The sequence below is a fragment of the Micromys minutus genome (assembly GCF_963924665.1).
Source record: "Micromys minutus genome assembly, chromosome: 25".
NCBI lineage: Eukaryota > Metazoa > Chordata > Mammalia > Rodentia > Muridae > Micromys > Micromys minutus.
Genome location: NC_137960.1, coordinates 1,994,683 through 2,009,726, shown reverse-complemented (window position 1 = coordinate 2,009,726; position 15,044 = coordinate 1,994,683). Strand labels below are relative to the sequence as shown.

The 15,044-nt window shown below is 46.0% G+C and overlaps 1 pseudogene across 1 annotated transcript; it reads left to right on the top strand.

Moving 5' to 3' along the window:
- Positions 1-2,370: 2,370 nt before the first annotated feature.
- On the top strand, positions 2,371-6,220 carry LOC308437027 (H-2 class I histocompatibility antigen, D-B alpha chain-like; annotated as a pseudogene). The gene is made up of 7 exons: positions 2,371-2,434; positions 2,551-2,904; positions 3,089-3,364; positions 4,883-5,158; positions 5,286-5,402; positions 5,580-5,612; positions 5,994-6,220. The product of its transcript is annotated as an H-2 class I histocompatibility antigen, D-B alpha chain-like (transcript).
- Positions 6,221-15,044: the final 8,824 nt, after the last annotated feature.

Below are 15,044 nucleotides of genomic sequence, written 5' to 3'. Positions count from 1 at the left end.
CTGCATTTACGGTTTATTTAGACATAAAGGATCTTCACTTCAAATTACTAAGGCTCAAACTTAACAGAGTTAAAGGTGCAAAATCTTAATCTTAGGAAAGTTACTGACTTTTGTAAACTGTTGAGGACAATTAGCACATGAGAGTTAAGAACAGAAAAACGTTTATTTACCCTCCTGTATACGTTTGCAAAATTACTAGAAACAAGGAAAGGTTGTCCAGTGTAGACATTCTTAGCAGCCTACCGTCCTCAAACCTTTCAGAGATCTGCTGAATGTGACACTTAAAATGTTTATGGAAATAGCTTGCTATTCCAGAGATCCCCCTCAGCTACTAGAAGTGACCCCCAGGTCTTCACAGACGATGATGGGGTAGAGAAGAACTCCACTTGAGGTTGCTTTAAATGTGACAAAGCCAGTCAGTGTGTGAAAATCTGCCCTTCATCTTGTGTGTCACAAGGATTTTGTACAAACTGTGGACAAGCAGGACCTGGGGATTAGATTGCCTTGTTTTACTTAGACAAGATGGGCTAATCCCCAGGGTCCTCCATTAATGGACAGTATTTGGACCATTTGGACCAGACAGGAAAGATTCATGCTGCCCTGGCTCCTCTGTCCCCAATGAAATCAATACTACCCCAGAGGAGCCATCAGTGATTGTCTAGGAAACAGACAGGTCTGTCAGTTTTAATAAATCTTGAAGATGCTTGTTCCATACTTCCTGCTTACTCAGGTGAAATTCATTCTAAGATCTCCGTTGGTGTTTACCAGGGAGAGCTTTGTCAGTTTAACCACCAGCAACAACATAGGTTTCAGGTGTTTCTCAGTTTTCTTCCTGTGTGAATATCATGGGACCCTTTCCTAGAATTGCTACTAGGTCTAGACACTAATCACATTGTTACTAGATTCTAAGAGGAGATACATTCCCACAACAGATGTCAATGTAACTTTTTACTATTCCTTTGTGTAAAGGAAGTTGTTTTACAAGGACTGCTCTCAGTATCCAACCAGCTGTGTCTTGTGGCAAATAAATGGATAGAAAAAACTGTAATGTTCATGTACCTCTAAGGATATGAGAGGTTAAGCAAGTTGCAGGATCTTAAAAAAAGGTGGTTTCATTTCTGCGAATGGGAGTTTTAAAGGTCTAAGGTGCTTTTACTGTACTTTATAAGGGTGTAAGGAGATGTTTTGAGGTCTGTAAAGGCAATTTGTAAATTGTATATAATCACATAATTTGTAAAGTTGTATGAAAGCGAATGAAGGTGTATGTAAAAATGAAAAGTGGGTCAGATTGCTTCTCTCTCTATGCTATTGTTATGTTAAGATCTTAAAAGTTTAGAGTGGGGCGGGAGACATGCTCAGTGGTTAAAAGCACTGACAGCTTTTCCAAAAGTCCTAGTTCAAATCCCAGCAACCTGGAAATGGCTCACAACCATCTAATGAGATCTGATGCCCTCTTCTTATGTGTCTGAAGACAGTGACAGTGTACTTATGTATAATAAATAAATCTTTAAAAATGTTTAGTTGTAATATTAATCCATGGGGTTCTGCTGAGTTATTGATCTAGCTATGATAAACAGTGATAGCTATAATCTTACTCACAGGCTCAAGATCATGAATTTCCTACGGTCCTCTTCCAAGTATAGACATAAAGGAGCTTCTCACTGAGCTAACAGTATCTGTCCAATTGTATACACCCAGAGATCTGGATAGAGGAAAAATGTTCATGCTTTTAACTCCAAACCTCTTTTTGGGGTCCTTAAGCTTTCACTAAGACTCAAAGGTATGAGTCTAATGTCTTTCCTACAGTGTAAAGTCTATGGGGGCTTTGTAAAATTATTACTAATGATTAATACGGAAGGACTCAGCCCAGCCGAGGTCGTCTTGGCTGGTGGTCATGGACTGTTTAAGAGGCTGAACATGCCATGAGGAAGAAGGTAGTTAACGATGGTCCTCATGGTCTCTGCTTCAGTTCCTACCTCTAGAGTCCTGCCTCAAAGTCCTGCCCCGAATCACTTCCATGACAGACTGTGATGCGGAAGTGTAAACATAAAGAAATCCTTTCTTTCTCATGTTGTTTTTGGTCACAGCCATGGAAACCATCACTAAGACGCCTCACTCTGCTCCTCAGACACCACCTTCTCCTGCAGCTCAGTCCTGTCCTTTCCTTGTCCTGGAGCAGCACCCACAAGGCTGCACAGAGCCACCTATACAGCTCCTGGGGCTCTGATGCCCTCTCTGACCTCCTAAGGAAGCAGGTCTCAGGTACATTGGGCGGTGCTCTCAGGGAACCAATCAGTATCTCCGCGGGCCATGGTTATAAAGTCCAAGCAGCACTTGTGACTCAGATTCTCCTAATCTCAGATGGGGGCGATGGCACCGTGCACGCTGCTGCTGCTGCTGGCGGCCGCCCTGGCTCCCACCCAGACCCGCGCTGGTGAGTGCGGGGTCAGAAGGGAAAAGGCCTCTGCAGGGAGGGGCGGGGGCGGCACCGGGGAAGCCGCGTCCCTGCGTCGCCCACCTGACCCTCCGCCCTTCTCCACCCGCGTCCAGACCCCGCGCCCTGCTCCCCTCCCGGCCCGCGCACCCGCCCGGGGTCCCGGGAGGAGGTCCGATCTCACCGCGCGCCGCCCCCAGGCTCACACTCGCTGCGGTATTTCAAAACTGTTGTGTCCCGGCCCGGCCTCGGGGAGCCCCGGTACATCGCTGTCGGCTACGTGGACGACACGGAGTTCGTGCGCTTCGACAGCGACGCGGAGAATCCGAGATACGAGCCGCGCGCGCGGTGGATGGAGCAGGTGGAGCCGGAGTATTGGGAGCGGGGCACAGGGAGAGCCAAGGGCAAACAGCAGTGGTACCGAGTGGGTCTGAGGACGCTGCTCGGCTACTACAACCAGAGCGAGGGCGGTGAGTGACCCCGGGTCGCAGGTCACGACCCCTCCTCTTCTTGACATCCTGGACAGAGTCGTCTCAGATCCCAAGTCCTCGGTTCTTCAGGAGAACCTATCTGGACCGGTTTCCCTTTCAGTTTGCTAGAGTCCTTGGTGGGCGGGGCCGGGTGGTGGGCGGGGCTGACCGTGGGGTCCCGCAGGCTCTCACACCATACAAAAGATGTCTGGCTGCGACCTGGGGTCAGAAGGGAGTTTCCTCCGCGGATATAATCAGTTTGCCTACGACGGTCGCGATTACATCGCCCTGAACGAAGACCTGAAAACGTGGACGGCGGCGGACACGGCGGCGCTCATCACCCGACACAAGTGGAAGCAGGCTGGTTATGCAGATTATTACAAGGCCTACCTGGAGGGCGACTGCATGCAGTGGCTCCGCAGATACCTGGAGCTCGGGAAGGAGCTGCTGCTGCGCTCAGGTGCTGGGGCCGCGGGCAGCTCCTCCCTCTGCCCTTGGGCTGGGGCTCAGTCTTGGGGAAGAAGAAACCCTCAGCTGGGGTGATGCCCCTGTCTCAGAGGGAAAGAGTGTCCCTGGGTCTCCTGATCCCTCCTCTCAGTGACTGCACTGACTCCCAGGGCTCAGCCTTCTCTCTGCAGAGTTCAAGTCTGTCTCATGAGTGCGGTGGTGGTGGAGGAGAGAGTTTCCTACCTAAAGACAGGGGCTTCCTAATGTCAGCCATGGCCTCTCACTGACCAACTTCTCTCCCCACAGCAGTCTGTGGACACTGACTCCTGTCCTGCTGAGTGTGTCAGCCCTCACACCTCAGGACCGGAAGTCTCCTTTCCCTGATAGGAGAGATGGGCTCCACTACACTAGGCTGGTTTCCCCAGTTTCTAGAACTTTCCAAGGAATACATTCTTGCAGATTTTCCCCTGTCTCTGAGGATTACATTTCTTCAACACCCCATTACTATCCACTGTGGTGGTGAATGGTTACATGAGCTCTTATGGGGTACCTGGAGGAATATAAATTGCGGAATTTCTTTTTCTTTTATTTTCTTCTCTTATTTTTTATTTAATTTTTTAATTTTGTTTTTTGAAGGTGTTATTTTGCTTCTAGCCTGTTTTTGTCTGAACTGCATTGATCCAGTTTCTCCACGCCCTTGTATTAGCATTGGTATCATTCTCCCATGTGCCGTGGTTAACTGCTAACCTGGATAATTAGACAAGTTCAATCAGGGTTCTCATTAAAGAAGAGATTCTTGTGAACTTAGATTGTTTCCTGTCAGAACTAAACATCCAGAAGCCTCCTGCTCTTCCTCTGCCCCCACAAGTCACAGTTCTCCCCACAGTGAATCAGGAATTGGACTTTCTGAGTGACAGGGTCTTTTACAATCCAGGGCTGGAGTGAGAGGGAGGATCCACACACCCTGTGAGCCCACTGTGTTCCAGTGAGTGCTGCACTGGGTCCACAGCACACTCCAGGGATCCTGTGTGACACCTGTACATTCTCACTCCAGAGTCAGGATCTGGGAGTCATTTTCTCTGGCTGAGTGTCAGAGTTCACCAAATTTCTACTACACACTTTTTGATGGTTGATCACTTGGACCAACAGTTAATGCCCATCAGCAAAATGACCACAGTGTTAGACTCTCAGTGGTGGCAGCCTTCCAGCAGCACATGGCCCTATTTTGTAATTTTAATATGAACTCAAACATATTAAATTATTTATTTTCCATTCATCTTCCATTTGGGCTCCCTGTCTCATGCTATAGAGCATCACATGAGGACGGCCATGTTGATCCACTGGCTCCTGTGGATTCCCTCTTAGCTTCTGAGTCCCTCAGGAAAATGTGCAGTTCTGTGCTGAGGGACCAGCTGTACCTGCAGGTCACTAGTGTGATGACAGTCGAAGAGTCATCGTTGATTTAACCTGTGTCTTGTGTAGATCTCAGTTGATCTTATTAACTGTGTGACTTCTTGAATCTTCCACACAGATCCCCCAAAGGCCCATGTGACCCATCACCCATGACCTGAAGGTGAAGTCACCCTGAGGTGCTGGGCCCTGGGCTTCTACCCTGCTGACATCACCCTGACCTGGCAGTTGAATGGGGAGGACCTGACCCAGGACATGGAGCTTGTGGAGACCAGGCCCTCAGGGGATGGAACCTTCCAGAAGTGGGCATCTGTGGTGGTGCCTTCTGGGAAGGAACAGAGATACACATGCCATGTGGAACATGAGGGGCTGCCTGAGCCCCTCACCCTGAGATGGGGTAAGGAGGCTGTATGTGCAGAGCTGGGGTCAGGAAAAGCTAGAACCTTCTGCAGACCCTGAGCTTGTCAGGACTGAGAGCTGTGGTCATGACCCTCACCTTCCTTTCCTGTACCTGTCCTTCCCAGAGCCTCCTCCATCCACTGACTCTAACATGGTGATCATTGCTGCTCTGGTTGTCCTTGGAGCTGTGGCCACCATTGGAGCTGTGGTGGCTGTTGTGATGAAGAGGAGGAGAAACACAGGTAGGAAAGGGAGGGTCTGAGTTTTCTCTCAGCCTCCTTTAGAAGAGTGCTCTGCTCATTTATGGGAAACACAGCCACACCCACATCACTACTGTCTCCAAGTGGGTCTGATGTCAGTTCTGGAAACTTCCCAGTGTCTAGATCTTCCTTGAAGTCTCACAGCTTTTCTTCTCACAGGTGGAAGAGGAGGAGACTACACTCCAGCCCCAGGTGAGTGTGGGGGTGAGATTGTCCTGAGGCCAACGGAGTGAGGTTGGAGGTTTTGGGAATTTTGGAATTCATAAAGACTCCTCCACTGAAATCTTCAGGGGCCTGAGTTTCACCTTTGTAGGAATACATACATATACACAGATACATCCACATTAATATACACATACATATATGTATAAATTTGTTTTGTTTTACCATAGGCAGGGACAGCCCCCAGAGCTCTGATGTGTCTCTCCCAGATTATAAAGGTGACACTGTGGGACCTGAATGGGGAGGGGAAATGTGGACATGATTGGGTTTCAGGATCTCCCAGAATCCCCTGTGAGTGGTAAGTTGTTGGGATGCTGACTTCACACTGATGGTTCGTGACTCTTTCTTTAGCATGAAGACAGCTGCCTGCAGGGGACACAGTGACAGACGCTGTGTTCAGGTCTCTCCTGTGACATCCAGAGCCCTCAGTTTTCTTAGACAACCTTGTCTGATGTTCCCTGTGAGCCTATGGGCTCAGTGTGAAGAAATATGGAGCCTAGTCTGCCCTGCCCACCAGGACCCTGTCCCTGCACTGCCTGTGTTCCCTTCCTCAGCCAACCTTCCTGGTCCTCCAAACACTGGGGACATCTGTATCCTGTGAGCTCCATGCTGCCATGAGCTGCAGCTCCTCACTTCACACCAGAACAAAACTCTGAATGTGAACTTGATTGTTAACATCTTTGGCCTGAGGGTTGATTGATTGTTAAATTAATGGATTAAGAATAGATTTTTTTTTTTTGGTGTGTGTGGTGATTTCTGCTTTTTTTCAGTGTTGCTGCTCTGCATTGTGGATGGCTCTGTATTACAGGAGAGAAAAGTCCTGCTCATAGGCCTGTGACCATTTAAATCATCTCATATTTAAAGGAATAAAGACACAGGGTCAGAAACTGAGGAAAAATCTGCAGCTCAGCGAGGAAACTCTATTTCCTTAACTATATCTGAGATATCTATTCATAAGCGTGAAACTACAACTCAACTGGCAGCTCTTTAGAAATCCTTTCTCTGTGTCAGTCTTCTGAGCTAGTCTGCGTATCTCTTGTCCTCCTCCAAATATTAGATGGCTCCTCAGCTCTCTTTCCTAGATTTCTGTTTTACCTGTGTCCTGTGAGATGCTTCTCTGTGGTTCCTGCAAGGGCTGAGAGGAACTGCCATCACTTACCTGGAGCCCCTTCCATAGAGTCTCTTTAAAGATGAGGAGGGAGAGGGAGAAAGAGAGAGTGCTCTGTCCAAGGTCCAATTGTTTATAAGGAAGTCCAGCTCCGACTATACACCCTAGGCAGGCTGAACCATGACACTGTTATGGGGTTTTTCTGTTCAGGGATTGGTGGCTTTTTTCATGTTTTTTTCCTTGGCATCAAGCCCATGGATTAGTGTGGGTCATCCTTCCCAGATGCAGCTGGCTTTTGCTGAGGTTCCATTTCTATGAGGACTGGAGGGGACTGGAGAGGTGTCACCACTGAGGACAGCTCCTGAGGTGTTTCACCAAGGCAGCAGGCTGAAGCAGGAAAGAAGTTTCCCACCATGGACAGCTCCTGCGATGTCTGCAGGCTGAGGAGATGTCATGGAGCTGCTATTTCAACAGGAGCCCCTGTTTGGACAGCTCCTGTGGAACATTTTACTGAAGTGGTCCATAGGCTGGAACAGGAAGGAAGGGCCTGCCGCCACTTTGAGGGATTTAGCATTAGAGACCACAGTGAGCCAGGATAAGCCCTTTGTCCCTGAGCTGTGTCTTGTCAGATATTGAACCACAGTGATGAAAATGGAACTCTATTAGTTACTTTGTGTTGCTGTGATAAAACACATGTCCAAGGAACCTTATAGAAGGTTCATCTGGGTATTAGGGTCCCAAAGAGTTAAGAGTCCATCAGCATCATGACAGCAGACACAGACATGACAGCAGCAACGCTGAGAGCTCACACCTCCAACCATGTCCCCCAGCGACACACTTCCACCAGCAAAGCCACACATCCTAAGCTTGCCCCAACAGAGCCGACTGGGAACTAAGTATTCAAATGACGAAGAATATGGGGATCATCTTATTCAAAGGACCACAGTAACTAATACAGTGACCCCCAAGCTCGCAGTGCAAACATGGGATCTTCCAGGTGTAGTGCCAGGGAAATGTTAGTGATCCCCCAAAACCAGTCAGGAGCTGATCTGATGTGATCTCAGTAGAGCCTTTTTATTTGATCTAGCTTGGGCTTATCAGGGCACTGCAATCATGCAGTACTGTTTTAGTGATGAGGAACCGTGAATATGTATCTGGGAAGGCTTTATAGTAAGCAGCAAGTTGGGGTGAGTGTGCAAACATCTAATTGGGAATTTACTACGGCCTTTAATATAACTGGCTGGTGCTGGGAGTCATATCATAAACTTAATTTCTGTTTCCCTCTGTATTGGTGGTCATTAGACAGGGTTGGGCTTGTAATCTGGAGTGCAGATTGGTTGGAAGTATAACCAGGAGATGTAAGTCCTGTTGTGGGTTAGTCTAGAGACTGGAACTAGGCTCAGGTTTTGTTGGGAGGTAACTTGAGAACTAATGCTCAGAACCTCTCTGTTAGTTTGCCTGATTTCAGTTCTCTAAAATGAAGTCTGAATTTAAAAGCTTTGACCTCTCATGGGCAGCAGCTGGCTGACACTACCACAGGTCGGACCTGAGCAGGAAGGCTTGGTTCTCCAGAGTCACCCAAGGCAATGCTGGCACCTATCTGACCAGTAAATGCTTTTTCTAATGTCATGGTGGGTACCTCTTGACTGTGCCAAGTCCAGGAATGAAGAAGCTTTTTAAAGGATACATCCAAACAAACCCAGTGTTCTGGTAACCATTGAGATGGCTCAGAGTGTAAACGTTCTTGCCACCAGGCCTGGCTCCCTTAGTTTGATCCACTGAAGCCTCATGGTGAAAGGAGAGACCTGACTCCCGTAAGTTCTCCTCTGAGCCTCACACGGCATCACACACATCCCTACACATAACTATTAAATCAGTGCAATAAAAATAAAAAGGAACCATGATGGCTTCATGTTGAAGGACACAAAAACAAATATGTATAAATTTGCCTCCTGACTTTCCAGGGTGCAAATTTTCCTATGTTCAAACCCACATTGTGATGAGAAGCTTTTGGAATGATTGAAGGGCAAACCATGCAAGGATAAGCACAGTATTTAAAACTATTTCATGTGTTGTGAATTTAAATTATCGCTGTATGTGTACAGTGTGTGAAGGAGGGCACTCCCCAGCTGCGGTGTGTGTGTTGGGGCAGAGGGAGTCAGAAGACAACATTGGGGATCCAGTTCTCTCTTTCCATGAGGAGTCACCTCACTATCCTGGCCTGTGTGCCACTGCCCTGATTATGGAGGTGTTGAGAATTTGAACCCAGGGCCTGTGGTGTACAAGTTGAGAATTCTAGTCACCGAGCCACATTTCCAATGTTTGAAAACCATTCAGTAGACAAAGGATTTCTGTTATTTCAAAGGCCAGCACTAAAGCTTTTATCTAGAGATGAAATTAGAGACTAGCTGTTAGAGACAGACATGGGTGGACTACAAGAAGAGCTTTAGTAATGCAGCCAGCTGGTCTGAGGACCTAATCTTGGAATACCAGGCCTGAATTGGAAATTTCTGGATTCCTTGGAGACTCAGTTGTGCCGTGTGATGTTTTTCTGGAAACTGTCTTATGAGATAATGTATTTGCTGAAGCAGACACATGAAGTTGTCTGGAAGCTGCCTGGAAAAGGGGGAATGTGATGCTTTGCTAGAGTTTGAGAGATGTCCTCTTGAGAAAACACATTATATTTGGAAAAGGTTTAAATATAACCCAGCAGAGCGCTGACGATGCTGTGTGGCATTGGTTCACCTTGCCTTCTTTGCTGCTCTTCCTTGGGCTTTGCTGAGGCTGGTCTTCGCTGGTGATGCCCAGGCATTGGTCAGCCTTGCCTTCTTTGCTGATAGTTTGTCTTGACTTTGTAGAAAGAAATGAATCAAAGAACTTCTGGTGGTGTTCCAGCAGCTTCCTTCTGTTCCTGCAGACTGAGGCCAGTTGGTAGAGCTTCAGAGTTGCTTCTGGATTGAAAGACCATTGCTCACAATCATGTGAACTCGTTTACTGATATCCTGACAATACAGATTGGACTCTCTCCAAAGGACTATTTCTATACAGGTCCGCATCTTCCTTTGCCCCCATTAACCTTTCCTTTTACTACTTCTGTTGGGCGGTGAGCTAGAAAAGAAGTTAAAACATTTAAGTAAGCTTATTAAAGTAGGTTTTCTAAATATAAACTCACACAGGGCATCTGGACTGTTCTGTGTGTGGGTTATGTGACCAGTGCTGCATTGGTGCTGGAGGACATCCGATGTTGGATAGACTGAGCACTGTGGGAACAGATTGGGAAGCTCCTTCTCTTGGACTCTGCGACCCTGAGGAACCCAGGGATTCTCCTGTTCAAACTTTCTTTGCGGGTTAGTTAGGAGGCTCAGGCTTGAGTGAGGTCCTGTGCCGCAGAGAAAAAAATCACACAGAGCCAAAGCATGAAAATAAAAATGGTGTCAATTCCGAGTAAAATATGGATCTGGAGAAATTGTTCAGAGGTAAAGAATGCTTACTGCTGTCCCAGAGGACCTGGGCTCAGTTCCCAGCTCTCACCCACGTGTAACTCCATCTCAGAGGGGATAGGGCGCCCTCTTCTGGCCGCCTGGGTCACTCCATGCACGTGGTGAACACACACACACATGGAGGCAAAATATCCATATATATAAAAATATTTTTTAAAAGAACAAAATAAAATGGAGGTAAATAAGATTTCTTTAAAGAAAGAGATCCCTGAACAATATTGGGAATCACTACTGCAGGCAGGAATACCTCCTAACCTTAGTGCAGGATGCTAAGGTCCTACGCACTAGATTTACACACTGATCTTTGGGATTCAGCAATGAAAGAGAAAATCTACCAAATTCCCCTAACAAGTGGCCCCTAATGCTACTGCTCAATGATGACTATATGTTTGTTCATTTATACTGTTTGTGTTGTTATGTCTTGTTTTAGTTCATGTTGACCTTGAATTCTTTTTTTTAAAGATTTATTATCTACAGTGTTCTGACTGTATATGTGCATGTCCGCCGGAAGATGGCGCCAGATCTTGTTATAGATGGTTGTGAGCCACCATGTGATGTCTGAGAATTCAATAACTCAGGACTTAAAGAAGAGCAAGTTAGTACTCTCAACCTCTGAGTGATCTCTCCAGTACTGACCTTGAATCTTTGATCCTCCTGCCTCACCTCAGCATGCCAAGTACCACAATCACATTATTAGTGTGTGTGTGTGTGTGTGTGTGTGTGTGTGTGTGTGTGTGTGTCACAGTGACTGGAGAGTGTGGTGTTGAGTATGAAGAGAGCATAGGCGAAAGAAACCCTGCCTTCCCCAGAATTCAAAGCTCACAGCCCCTTAGGTGATCCTGAACCAGACCGGCTCCTACTCCTGTGTCCTGCTGCCCCCTGGCGGCCTTCAGCGGTATCGCGGCTCCCAGGGGTCGTGAGGACAGACTGGGCTGTGTCAAATGTCCCTCCAAGACTGCAGACTGTGGAGTCCAGGAACTGCTGGCCGGCTTCACATGCCCCGGAAACTGTCCGGGTCACACAGAAGGGCCACACTGAGGAACCGCGAATCCCCTGCACAGCCCCCCACATCGGAGCGTTGGTTTCTTTTACTTTTGTTGTTGCTGTTGGATCCAGACTCTGGTTATCTGGTGGCTTTGATGGCTCACTCTGGAGCCTGAGCCTGAGAAGCTGGAGGGTTCTCCAAGTTCCCCATCCCGTCTTACTGTGGCCATGATATCTCCTGAGCCTGCAGCCATCTCATCAGGTGTCTATGGTTGGGAATTGCCTGTCCTGCCTCTAAGTCATGTGGGCTTCTTTCCAGGCTTCTCGGCTTTGTTTCTAGCTCTTAAAGGTGCTAAACAACCTTCTTCTAAGAGTGTATCTTCACATCAAACCTGTTCTTGTAGAGCAGCACATAGGACCTATCAAACGACCTGTGCTGTGTTCCTTCCCCTCCCTCTGTGCTGTTCCAAATCCCTGGCTTCTTCTGTCATGGCAGCCATTGCAATTTAGGACCAGCCTGGAGATCAGCTGTTACCAACCCTCCTCAGTCCTGGGAAATAATTCTATTATGAGGAGTCTAATTATTTAGAGTTTGATTCACATAGGGCGAGTGCATCCCATAAGACACCATTGCCTCTTCCAAATGCCTTACATCCACCATTTCTATAGCACCCCATCCTATGTTGTCAGAACCCTGTGGATCATCTCCATTAGTGGGCATAAGCTGTGTCACTCCTTGGAATGCTGTTGGTGATTCTGTGACCCAGGACAGCCTGTCTCCAAAAGGTGCTGTGGGTTTATCTCTGTCTCCTGAACATGGCTGTCTCATCCAACCCGCCTCCCATTCCCCATTTTGGCCTGACTGCCCTCTGACCCAATTTCTCCCCCTCTTTTTCCCTAGGGAAAACTCTCTCTGTGTGTGTCTCTTTCTGTCTCTCTCTGTCTCTGTCTCTCTCTCTCTCTCTCTCTCTCTCTCTCTCTCTCTCTCTCTCTCTCTCTCTCTCAGTCACTGGGAATGAGCATATTTGTTCTCCATTTCCTGACATTTCACAAACTTGTCTGCCTCTGTGCTAGTTTCTCTAGCTGCACAACCGGCTCTGTTACTTTCTCAGAAAGCAGAGAGAGGAACGAATTCTCTTCTTTTCCATTTTTCTTCATGTTTTGATTCACAAGCTTCTCCATTTCTCCCTGTATTTATTCCAGTTGCTCAGTCAAGTCCTTTTCATAAACAAAGTAGCCAATGTGAGTGAAAGTGGAAAGAAAACTGCAGCTGAAACCCTTGTGGGGTGTGGCCCAAGAAAAGCCTTAATAAACACTTTGTTTGCTTTTTTTTTTTTTTTTTTTTTTTTGAAACAAAGTATCCATCCTTCCTTTTCCTGCCTTTTGTTCTATGCTACTGGAAATCAAATCTCCCTTTGTAATGCCCAGGTAGGACAACAATTGTAAAGTGTGTGTGTGTGTGTGTGTGTGTGTGTGTGTGTGTGTGTGTGTGTGTGTGTATTTTCAACAGTAACCCGTTTTCTTAACTGACTTCCAGCCCTCCTCTCAGTTTCAAGCCCAGCCTCTTCTAACATTTCTCGCCATCATTCCTCCCTCAGTCCCCAACAGTCTTCTTAAACACTCCCTTATCCCAGTGTTCCCAGTACCAACAGCTCCAAATGGTAACCTGTAGTTCTTAAGCAGCGCACTGCAAAACCCTTCAGAGCTAGATGCTTCCTGAAATTAGATTTCATGCACCTGAAGAGGAAGGTCGTGATGCCTGGATTTGCAGGAATAATCTAGTGAGCATGAAAGAACAAAAGCCAAAAGAATTAGAGACTTGGAACTCACATTTGGAGATTCTGAACCAAAGATACCAGCTGTCCGGTTTTGGACTTCTTGTTATTTAGGAAAGAAAAAAGATCTTTTTTAATGCATGTATACTTGAATTCATTTATTAAGTATAGCTGAAAAATCCATTAAAATGTAGCCTTTAAAGTCAAGGTAACCTTACAGCCATCAGTTATTAAATATCAGTTACAACCTTGTGTGAAGTCATGGACTCTAGCAGAAAGCCTACCATTACCATTTCTAACTACATATTCTTACATGCACAGAAAATGAGGTTTGCGCACCTCACCAAAGAAACTTCTTTTTGCAGAAGATGGAGACTCTTATAGAAACTCAACAATCAGTCAAAAATACAAAGAGCATCTGCTTATGATGTGTTCAGCACCAACACATATGTTTACAAGACAACTCCCGCACTTAAGACTCAGGGAACACTGGTCTAATAGAGGACATAAAAAGTCTAAGGGACAGAGGACCAGAATGTCTGCTGTAAGGTATTTCCTTCTACAGGGATACAGATTGTATAAGCATTAGATGTAAAACCCAACAAACAAACAACAGACCTTTATTACCTAATTAAGACTTGCATGGTGGAAACACCAGTTGACATTTCAGCACGGATCAGGGAACTCTTGCAAGGTCCCATCATAAGCAACAAGTAATTAATGTCTGCTGAGAAAGAGAGAATAAATCTCTTCCAAAGATAAGCCGATCACTGTTTTTCTGATCATCCCTAAAGTTTTGAGCAATATTATTGTAAAGGGTATAATAATGACAATGACTAAGGAGGAGCTGATGAGCCTGAGAGGATGTTGGAGGCACAGAAGGATTTGGAGGGGAGAAGGAATGAAAGTGATGTAAAGACTCATATTTAAAATTCTCAAAATGCAAATTAAAATAAAATACACATTTGGTTGTGTTCATGGAAGGGAACTATTTATAGGTTCTTGAAGCAAATTCTGCAGCGATGACCATTTCTTACTCTCTGAACTATTAAAAACTCTTAATACTGTTTTCCATATCAATAAAGGTGACAATGAGAAACAAAAAAATAAAATAAAATAAAAAATAAAGAAAGAAAGAACTGTATTCCATCTTCCTGGTCCTAACACACCTGAAAGAACCATCTAATCTATATTCAGACGACACTTATGTGGTCAACTTCCTCCCGTGCCTAGCCTGCTCCCATGTCAGACTTGGTGGGAACCATCTTTCCCTATTATTCAATAAGATTTCAAAAATACTATATACTAGAACATATCCATTTTTAATCAACCATGTGCAGTCACACTCATCCTTCATCAGACTCCTCTCTGATGGCAACACATCAGCCAGTAAGACCGCTAACGAACTCCCATCAGCTGACCCATGTTAACCTGAAAATAAGACTGCTAACGAACTCCCATCCACTGACCCATGTTAACCTGAAAGTAAGACCGCTAAGGAACTCCCATCCACTGACCCATGTTAACCTGAAAGTAAGACCGCTAAGGAACTCCCATCAGCTGACCCATATTTACCTGAAAGGCCTTCAGCTCAATTCCCCAATACCTCCATAAAATAACTCAAACGTACCCTCAGAACTTGCTCCTTCTCTGCCTCTCTAATTCCCACCCCTGCTATAAAATTGGATACCAAACCCAGAGGCCATAAGGCTAATGCCCCCTTCCAAGAATAATGTCACCCACATCCCATCATTTGGTACACAAAAATTTGTATTTGTAACCATTGGTACCTATTCCAAAAAAATTAATTAATTGCACTTTCCACTTTGCTATCATGGGGGTCCCTCTTCATAGCAAAACTAATACTAGGCCAACATTCAAGGGCCATCTATTATAAAATTTCTTCAAGACGTGGAAAATTGTCCACCATAATGGTGTTCCTTACATCTTTAGGGCCAAGCTGTTATTGAAAGAAGAAGTCAAACACCTAAAAAAAGTACTTAAACACAAGGATCCCACCACCAAATACTGGATT